Source organism: Haemaphysalis longicornis, unplaced genomic scaffold, assembly GCF_048455015.1.
Source record: "Haemaphysalis longicornis isolate Haplotype H1 unplaced genomic scaffold, Haemaphysalis longicornis Haplotype H1 scaffold_4, whole genome shotgun sequence".
Taxonomy (NCBI): Eukaryota; Metazoa; Arthropoda; class Arachnida; order Ixodida; family Ixodidae; genus Haemaphysalis; species Haemaphysalis longicornis.
The window spans coordinates 176,614,043-176,624,778 of record NW_027526361.1 but is presented as its reverse complement, the minus strand read 5'-3'; the positions used below and the strand labels follow the sequence as shown (position 1 = coordinate 176,624,778).

Genomic DNA, 10,736 nt, shown 5'->3' with positions numbered 1-10,736 from the left:
AAATCTCGTACACACGGGCGTTTTTGCTTTTCGCCTCCATCAGAAAAGCGGCCGCCGCGGCCGGGAATCGAACCCGCGACCTCGTGCTCAGCAGCGCAACGCCTTAGCCACTCAGCCACCGCGGCGGGTCCCTAGCGGAACAATCGAATAGATGTTTAAACATCATCGCATGCACTCAATAAGACATTAGTATCTAGGCTTCAGGCAGAGTGCCTGGATACGTGGGAAATATTCTCCAATAGACACCGATATACAGTTCATAAATACATTAACACACGGGCGCAGGGTCTGCAAGGGTGCCACACAGCTCACAAAGCTCCACTCGCACTCGTATTCTATGCTCCCTGTTTACCACGGCTATTCTGCAATTCTAGCTGAACCCATGGGGTCTACCATCTCTTCATCCCCTTCTCCCAGAGAGTCAATAAATCTTACTACACAGACACTTCTCTCTCGCTCTCTGTGCGTGCGTGTGCGTGCGTGTGTTTCGCTTATAACAAATCCAAACTTCAGTCAGTCCAGCTCGGTAAACACTGAAACTTTAACACTGCTGTTTTCTCTCTCGAATTGACCAACACCTCGCAGCCGCAACTTTTCAAGACAATATCTTTAGCCCCGCAAGCATAGATGGCCTGCGGCCTGCAAGTTTCCTGCGCCGCTGTGATTAAAACTATTGCGGCTACCGTAGCTCCCGTCCCGGAACTTACTTAGAAAGCATAAACCGTAAATGCAGCAACTCCATTCCAAAATGCTCCCTCGATGTCAGAGTAACGATAACGCATCATACATCTTAATACCTCAATGTAGATGTCATCTGCAACCTTTATGTTAACCGTGAGAAGAATATAATTGTTACATGCTGCAAAAAAAAGTTCCACCAGAGCTTCCGCTCTCAAAATCTGCGCACGAGTTCACGGCAAGGCAATAATTTCAGAACGTTTCCTCTCACTGCAAAATGGCCGCACCACAATAAATTTCGCTGGAGAATTTCTACTTTTTTCAATGTTTGCCCAGCTGAAAAAAATCCCGTATAAAAAATTGCTTTTTTTTTTTTCAACCGCTCGCATCTCTTCTACTGTCGTCGTCGTCGTATCTATTCACGGTACTAAAACACCGGGACACTCGTTTTCTAACGCCTCGCGTGCTTCATGCTTCAAAGACACGGGACTTTTACTGCAAAGCTGTACGCCTTACCCGTCAATGGTTTCAAACCCTTGGGCAAAAACGCCAAGGCGCCATGAATACACTTATACACTGCAAGCTTCGCCCCTCCCCATGTTTCACGTTAGTGGAGATGGCCCAGTTCTTTGACTCGATAGAACTTAGAATCGCCACAAAGCGCGTGTAATCATGACCCCAATGTATGAAAGTAAAGGTACAGCATTGTGTGCACCGAAAGATGCACACAAGAAAATGATAAGACCTCTATATATTCACAACGTGTCCATTGGCGTGGTGCGCGAAGTGGCATGCAAGGGCAAAGTGCAATCCCCGAACGACCGAAACCACTGCAGTAAAAGAATCGCGTATTCAAGCTTTATTTGCAATTAGTTCAGCACGTAGAGTGCTGAGAAGCGTTGAGATCGCCGGAACAGCTTGATCCGCATTGTCCAAAACGACTGGGTACGTCGTGAAGGCCTTCGTGCCCGTCATTCAGGGTCTGAAATGGGAAATGGACAAAGTAAGTACACGACAGGGCCACTAGAAATGGCGCGAGAAGGAGAAGCGTTCCAGGAAAAGCGAACAAGAAAAAAAAAAAACAGAGTAGACACCAATATCAATTGCAAGTGGTAACTGGGGTGCATAGAGTAGGTAAGAAGGACGTCATGCAAGTCCCATCCCAGGGACAATAGTTGGCCAGATAGAGGCCAATGGAAGACCAAACAAAACCTGCGAAAAAGGCTTAGTATTTGCCCGGTGGCAACGGAATGCGTTAGAAGAAATACGACACAAAAGAAAAAGCTGCTCAGACGAGTGAGAGCAGACGCCATTGCGCAAAGATGTGCTGAAGAAATTCCAGTACTGTATTGGCCGACGTTCCTTAAATACTCAAAATAGATAGTTAGAACGAGAGTTTTTACTAGTTCCAGGCGTAGACTGAGGAAAAGCTCACCCGGATTAACTGTTATGCAGCCGCATTGTAAAGGATGTGTACAATGGGTTGTTACACTAACAGAATGCGGTGAATGCTGCTCTGTACACAACAGAATGAACTTACCGCAGCGACACCTGCACTCGCTAACTTCTGTGGTGCAGTTCAGCTTCTGCGTTTTGGGGCAGTCGAGGTAGCGCAGGTACTTGCAGGGGTCGTCGGCCTCCACTGAAAGCAGGATGAGGTAACGACGCAAAGCATTAGTAACAGAGTTCGGAGGCGGACAGAATAAAATAAAGAGGACAGCCAGCATGTTTCGCGTAGTCGCAGAGCCGAAGAAATGAGAAAAAAAAACAGGGGTAGAAATGGAGACTTCTACCGAGCTCATGGTGCGCTCGACATGAATAAGCACCACCGAGGGCGAGTGACGGGACGTTGTGAAGAGGAATACGCGATTCGAGTCATTGGCGCGCAGCATCACCTAGTTTACAATAAAACGCGGGCAATAAAACGTAGTGCAGGTGCTGGCGCGGAATGGTAGAGATTGTTTAGATTCCGTAGTGATAGGCAAGCATACGAATTAAAGGTATATCTACACCGGCAGAGGGCTTAGTAACTTGTTACCAAACGCAATGCGGGAAAAATGTGCGCGCACATCAACAGAGGAACCTCCACAAAAGAAAGCATGCCGAGCGGTCGTTTGGCGAAAATCCTGTGAACGATACGGCAAGTCGGATTCCATTTGCACCGGTGTTACTCCTGCTAGCTAATGGTATAGCTGCAAGGGAGTGACCTTTCTGTGCTTTAGTTAAACCACAGCAATATATTACGCTGACATTAGAGGAAGTCATCAATGCAGAGCAAGTTTCCCGCATGGGAAGTACAGGCTGTCGTACAGAGTGGCACTCTAGAGACTCACCGCAGGTACAGCGACAAACTTCTAGAGAAATGAAGCAGGCTACCTTGGACCCGGACGTGCAGGACAAGCGGGGGCATTCAGGGTCGGCTGCGAGAGACAGAAAAGGAAGCAGAATGCACACGTGGTTTGTGGGCATTTGCCCTGGGAGGAGGGCTTTCGAGAGCCGTGAGTTTGACAGTTTGCAATTTGAGAAGCACCTGACAGACTAAAATTTGTACTGTCAACGTATATTAATTACATGAAAGAGAGCGCCGGAACTTTGCAGACCACGCTGCGGGACCTGGTGACGAAACGCGTATGTGCAGTACTAAGTCGCAAGGGTTCGTGTCGAACCTACGTGGCAAATTTGTATTGCTAGACGCACAATCATTTGCAATTTGCACACCGACGTGTGGAGCGCTAGTTCACGCTATCGCCATCGAACTTCATCGTGAGCGGCTGCAAGCCTGCGCAGCGACTAAGGTAGATAACGCTATCTTGAACCACCGCCAAATACGGCGGTGGGAAAAACAAAATGTTCACGCGTCTAGCGATACTGCTACACCAATGTGTGACCGGAACCTTCTCGACCTACTACTGAACATACGCGACGCGCAACCACGTTACACAGCATAGACTGAAGCCACACGGCGGTTGTACCTATGTGGATGTACTGTGATAGTTGAGCGACCTGTTCACGTACCGGATGATCTTCCCAGCGGACATAAACACGCGTCACAGGCATTACGAAAACAAAGCCTGAAGCGTCGTTTCACAGCATTGTGTCTTTTCAAACATGCACCAAGATTTTAAAAGTGACCACTGTCGTTTCTAGACGAAAACCTAGTGCATAATGTTTCCAGAACAGTAGAGTAGCGGTCAGTAATTTTTCTGTTATGGATGTTGAATAATGTAATTCTAATTATTTATCTAACTCGCAAAGTACTGTCCTAATCAATGAAGTGCCATTGAGGCGCTTGTGAGAGGCATATAAGATGCGGTATTTTCAGCGACGAACTAATTGCGTTTTCACTTGTTCTGACAAGCAAAGAAACCCGCGAATAATGAAGAATACCACAAAATGGCGCTTCCACTCGCCTCATGAACCAGCACCCTCGAATACGCGATTGAAAGCAAATGCTTTTCCAGTCACGGGTCTGCAGAGTCGCGCGCAAAGAAAATACACAAGCCCACACAAAATAATGGCATGCATTGAAGGAGCAGCAACAGCATGTTGGCAAGGCGCGGGCGAGAAATAACGCACACAGACGGTCGTGATTTGTGCTTTCTTTTTGTTATGTCATCAGCCTGTTCGAGGGCACTACTTTATTACGCGGGCGGAAGCGGCGTCCCGTAGTATTTCATATTCCGCGGGATGTCTTTAACAGTCTCAATAAATACGTGATCAAATTGTTAATTGCTGAAAATACCAGAGATTACTTGTGGGCAAGTACAACTGGCTCATTGACACTTTAAAAATTAGAACTGTACTGAAAACAAAGCACTGCGTTTTCTTCGGGTAATGCCATTGCCCCGTACTACGATAAATGGCTGAACTATCATTCTAGCCGCTCTTCAACGCAATGTTTAACTCACCAGCAATTGCGACGTACAGGAGGCAGAAAGTGAGCGCGGTAGCAAGGAGGAACTTCATCGTGGGTGCCTGTAATGAAGGAAGCAGGGAAATATAGCGTAGCAGCAAATGACCACCAGCACAGGCATCTGAAGTCCACGCAATGACAAACCTGAACTGATCGTATTGATGTAGGGTATCCCGAAATATGCAGCGCGGCGAGAGAGACCTGGGAAGTGTACCCATCTTTACGAAGAACGATATATTACGCCACCTCTAAACGGCAACGTTATCGCAATTTTGGGAAGGGAGAAAAATGAACGGGTAAATACGAAACGCAGGACAACTAACGGGACATCACGAATATCAATACTGAGCCATGATCTGTGGTGGCATTGTGTAGTTGTTTGTACGCATATGCTTGGCCTGCTAGTCTCCTGTAAACTAAACTATGCAGTGAAGATAGAAAGACCTAGCCGAGCATGGACAGCCACCGAGAACCTAATGCTGTCATGCGCGGAGGAGTAAGAGCGATCCAGGCAAGTAAATGATGTGCAGTAGCTCCCGTGGTGGGAGCACAAATAGAAATAAAAACACGGGAAAGACGTAAGCTGCTTTGGAGTTACGAATCCGAATGTAAATATTGGAGTGCGAAGCGCTGCGTGAGAGCGATGTGAAGCAAATAAAGAGGAAAAAAAGCGAGCGCAAAAAAAGACGTACAAGCCATAGCCAATGTCGACCAGTATGGCTACGAAGTAAAAGCGAGCGATGACGCACCGAGAAGGACAGCCAAAAAACGGAAGTTGAATGGCCTACGGAGTTCGGCGCAAGCCGTTGGTGGCTGCGGTGATTGTTCCCTTTGTCAAAGGGGCCGCCAAGTGTTTCGCGGCCTACGCAAGCTGGTTCCGTTGTACCGCACTGGCGAGAAAAGAGGACCAAGGGTTGCTCTATATTTGAAACTTCCTTACATCACAACGAAGGCAAGGGAACAAAAACATTGCACGGAAAGGGGACGACTGCACGACCTTAACGAGATTTAGTTATGCTGTAGGTAATCAAATGGTTGTATTACGCCTGAAATAACGCAAATTGTGGTTATCACGGATTGAAGGCGGGCCTGTTGGTACATAACCTAGTTACAAACAGCGCAGTAACAGGGCGATAGGAAGATCACACTGTTCTGCGGAGTGTTTCTGTGGTCTCCTTATCGTCCTGTTTCTGCTCTGTTTGCAACTCAGTTATGGTTATCTGGAAGGTGCCGGCGTCTGTGAAGAGTTAACGTTTTCCTCGTAACTGGTAGTGTAAGAAAGCAGGAATGGCGCAATAATCACCGTAGCCTCTCTGACCGTGCAAGAAATGCTACACCCGTTGTCGTTGCGAACGCTTATTTTTGGCGCCGACTGCATATGTTGAGGCCGCATTCATTACAACAATGATTCGGTCAGACACCACTCCTGTAGATATACTGCGTAGGTGAATTCCCTTTAAACGTTACCAAATACGACGGGTTACGCTATTCGAAAAGAAAGCGGCAAAAAAAGTGTCCGGGAGGGACGTCAAGCCAGGACCAGCCAGGCACTGCACTTAAGCGTTATAACAAATCATATGTTTCTTAGTGCACAAATTTTGCAAGGAAAACAGGTGTGCGCAGTCAAGGTGCTCAAGTAAATCGTACAATCAGGAAAGGGGTGCGGTAGATGCGATTAAATTGCAACCAAAATTAACCGGGGCAGCAAAGTACAAAAGTACCGCGCAAAATAGAAGCGAACGCATAGAATGAGTAGTCCCGAACCTGCGATGTTCGAAGTACTGGTAGCATTAAACGACAATGTTCCATCTTTGACTCCCACAACACGCTGCTGAGCACGAGGTCGCGGGTTCGATTCCCGGCCGCGGCGGCCGCTTTTCTGATGGAGGCGAAAAGCAAAAACGCCCGTGTGTACGAGATTTCGGCGCACGATAAAGATCCCCAGGTGGTCAAAATTAATCCGGAGCCCTCCACTACGGCGCGCCTCATCGCCTGCGTTGCGTCGGCGCGTTAAACCCCACAATCAATCAATCAATCGACTCCCACAACAAAACAGGACGCTTACTCTGGTGCATCAAGGGGTGGTGTTAAATCGTAAGGTTTCAGTCACTCGCAGAAATGAATGAAGGCCTGGCATTATCCGCTTGCACCATACCTGAAGGGGGTAAGCCAGAAAACAAGGCACAGCCAGCCGACGGGAGGGTGGGTTGAAGAATGCACGGGTAGTTGGAGGAGCCCCAATTTATAGCGTACGTCTCCTGTTCAAGTGCGCAAAACGGCGGTGGTGAACAAAGCCACCGCGCAGTGAAAGATACCGGGGAAACGTGAATGTTATCTGCTGATAGCGATAGCGTCACCCGCAAAAAGTAAGAAAAGGGCGTACAGCGTAACGTCAGTATCACAGGCTACCACGGCGTTAATCGGCCTTATCTGCGCTGGTATCAAAGCTAGCGTCTAAACTTTTTTTACTGAGGATAATGGTTAGAATCGCGCTTTTCCGTGCGCATGCCACAGCTGGCGCATCCGCCCTCCCTTAGATTCAAAAGATAAACGCTTCCCGCACACAAGTGCGCACATCCTGAAATGTCGGCCATTAAAAGGTCAGAAATGCCAAGGAGGGTGAGTCATTAAAATTGATTCTTCAGTGATAATCAACATTTCATCGCAGATCACTACTGCACGTGCGTGCAACCGCGCAGTTAGTCGGAGACCAGTGTATGCAAAGAATATTGAAATTATATTGCAATACTTAGAAGAACGCCACACCGCTCTCAAGAGTGGAGGTTTGTCATTCGACCGCTTCGCAAGAGCCGATATGCCTGTTATCACCAATAGCGCCTCAGTCGCCACGGAACACGCTGACTTTCCATCGATTGTTCCTTATGCGTTCCGGCTTCTTTGCTTCAAAACTGCGTGGCGTGCGCGGGGTCGTTTATTGTAACCCCGCAGGGATCCCCTCTAAACTGCACGCACAGCGTGTTTTCAAATTCTCAAGATGGGGGGCCAGACGAAAATGGAAGTTAGCATGCGCAAGAAGGTGCAATGAATCAATCAACACGATTTAGGGAAGATTAATCAAAATCAAAAACTTTACTTACGCCATATCAGATGGCCGGGCAGGTGATACGCGAATCAAAGGAAAACACAATCCATACGAAAGGCAGATATAATCCAGTTGTATTCAAACAAAATTTGTGATTCAGGCATCTCTAGATAGCTTTCAGTGACGTCACGATAGCTGCCATGTTGCTGAACCGCGTGGATGGCGAAAGGCAATGAATTTATCTCGAGCAGCGCTAGGGAAACTGCGAGCAGTGCACAAGAAAGGACGATGGCGAAGTCACGCACGAGCTATGCATTGTGGACTTCACAGATTGCCCATTTTTCTTCATCTTGGCGCCAAGATTTTTATCAATGGCTTTCAGATTTGTCACGTGTTTTCCGGCTGATAAAACCTTTCCGCGTGATGTCCTAATTTTGACATTTCACGACGACTACTGTTGCGATGCTGTTACGCAACCCGTCTTCTGCACTCGGGTAAACCACCAAAAACCTGCTGTCTCGGTCTTCCCGAATCGACGTTCGACGACCCGGCGTGTCCACAGTGGCGAACTATGCTGCTACTTGACAATACCCCCTCCAGCGATCAAGTGCCCCTCAAGCGCCAACCGGCCAGCGGCGGTGCTGACAATAGCATCGCTTGGCGCCCCGCACTGCAAGCTTCGGCGGTGTACACTGGCGGCAAAATAAGCCGGGACACGCGAGCGCGTGGCAAAATTCATTGCCGCGCCATCTAACCTTGCACTTCTGGTGTCGAGACGCCGATGTGCGCGTGCGCGTCCAGCCCATTTATACAACCCTGCCTTTTATTTCGGTTCAAGCGGCAAAGCTGTTAGAATTGAGCGCTCGGCACTAGGGGTAACTTTTTATGCTCAACACGTTCGCTGGCGGCGAACAGCGAGGTTGAAGACTCATTTGCTCTATCTGCGTGGCTCTGATAAAGGACACATTCTAACGAGATTTCGATATCCTAATTGTAAGCGGGATACAGTTTCTTTTGCTGTCTAAACTCGAAACTTTGGTCCGTGTCCCTGTCAAAAAATTGCGCCCACCTCCCCACGACGGGAACCCTCTGTAGATGCGACGCATCGTGGGGTTCACTTGGTGTTTCCGTTGGATTGGTTCTGAAATCGCGTGAAACGTGTCGGGAACGCGTATGATTATTATGTTTTATTGGCCAATCTTGGTCAATCTCCCTAAGTGGTATGGTTGGGGCTTCGCTGTCGCAACGACCTTTACTCTATCAGTGTTGCTGTAAGTGGGAGCTTCTTTTCTTTTATTGCAAGTGTTAATCATTGCCCCATCATGCGTTGTATCAGTAGCTTCTTGACGTAGTTTGAATGAGTGAAGGATATAAGGTGCGTTCGTAGCATTTTATTCTGTCTCGGTTTACAGGGACATTTTACAGCGAACGCTCAAAAAAGACATGGATATTACGCCTCTATCTATCCGATTTCTGCCATTCGACTATCCTGGTGAGCCACCTTATGACATGTTCGTGTTAATTGGTTTGTACAGTCTGTGGCGATGCCACCTCCCCTTGTGATAGGCATGCTGAGTCACCAAGATCAATTAACTAAGTCTTATTTCCGAGAAACTGTGGCATTTGTACATAGTGTGTATAGTTCGCTTGACCAACCACCTGACTGGTTCCCTCTTTTGAACGCTTGTGTGTGTTTGCCTGAATTTTGATGTATATGTGCTTCTAATAACTTCACTGTATTCTTTTGTTTGCTTGTATTCCTCGTACTGCAACGTCTGAGCGTATTCTCCCATGCAATAAAGAAGAAAAAAAAGTTTTGTGGCGCAGTGGGAAGAGCACCATGTACCTCGCGTTCCGCCCACAGGGTCGTGGGATCGAAACCGGGCGCCGCTAACTATTATTTTTTTTATAGTGTAGGGGGAGGGGTGTGGACGGACAACGCCGTATGGAGGGACAAGGCGAGTGAATGAGATGCAGTCGCATCTAAAATTCAACGCGTATTGCACCTATTACTATTTTTTTTGTTGTCTAACCCGTGACCATCCCGATCTCCGTTGCATTTTTTTCCCGTACCTGCCCTAATACTTGTGCAAGGTGACTTCTCATCACACATTATTCAAAAATTTTATTTCTAGCCCTAATTCCTTTCCGTTTTGGTGTGCTTACTTTTCGTTAGCAACCAACAGCACGTATTAGGCAGCAAAAACGCCTGTACGTACGAAATTTCGCCACACGTTAAAGATCCCCAGGTCGTCAATATTAATCCGGAGCCCTCCACTACGGCACCCCTCATCGCCTGCGTACGTCCGCGCGTTAAACTCTACAATCAAACATCCAATGCATGTAGTAGGCAAAAAATACAAAGACGCGATGGGATATATTTCGCACAAGATCGCCACTGAGGCGGGCCAAGCGTGCTATCTGTTGGATCAGGGCAGAGCGAGCAACGCCCACTTCACCCTCGCCGTTCGCCGCCGGAGCGTTTGCGAGCGAGGCATGTTGGTAAAGAAAGTGACCCTTGTGGCCAAGCGCAGAATGTGATCAGCTTAGCTGCTTGAGGTAAAAGAAAATACAGGGCAGCGGGCATGGCAGGATGCGCACGCGCACATGGATGTCTCGATAATAGAAGTGCAACGTCAGATGTCGCGGCGATGCATTTTGCCACACGCTCGCATTCCCCGGCCTATTTTGCTGCCGGGTGTATCTGCGCATCATTGTAACGCCCTTTCGTGGCGTGTCTGGCGACGCTGGATATGTCTTCAACGAGCCACCCGACGAATATTACGACAGAGGAATGCAAGACGTCTTCCCGGTGGTGCAACATCACCAGGACAAAGGGGGTTCCGACCCCAGGCGGATTGCCACGGCGAAGGCAACCTAACGCTCACCTGCGCAAGAGAGGGGCGTGTCTGTCGTGCGTGCGTGTGCGTGTGCGCGTTTGTGCGCGTGGGGCGCTACTATTAGCGCCATGAATTATGTGATTGGTGCGCCCTGTCGTCAGCCGACAAAAAGGGTGAAAGGGAACGCACCCAACGCGCCCATTTAATCTCTCGCGCACAGGACCGCACTGCCTGTTCTCTGAGAACGAGGTGGAAATACTTT

At 48.3% G+C, this 10,736-nt stretch overlaps 1 long non-coding RNA gene across 2 annotated transcripts; it reads right to left on the bottom strand.

The window, feature by feature from the left end:
* Positions 1–1,514: 1,514 nt before the first annotated feature.
* Positions 1,515–6,895, bottom strand: LOC144180678 (uncharacterized). 2 transcript variants are annotated; one of them, XR_013324501.1, is made up of 5 exons: positions 6,747–6,895; positions 4,587–4,653; positions 3,012–3,098; positions 2,219–2,320; positions 1,515–1,660 (listed from the first exon to the last, which is right to left on the bottom strand). It is a non-coding gene; the product is annotated as an uncharacterized LOC144180678 (long non-coding RNA). The 2 variants fall into 2 exon arrangements; XR_013324502.1 differs by having other exon boundaries at positions 6,657–6,810.
* Positions 6,896–10,736: the final 3,841 nt, after the last annotated feature.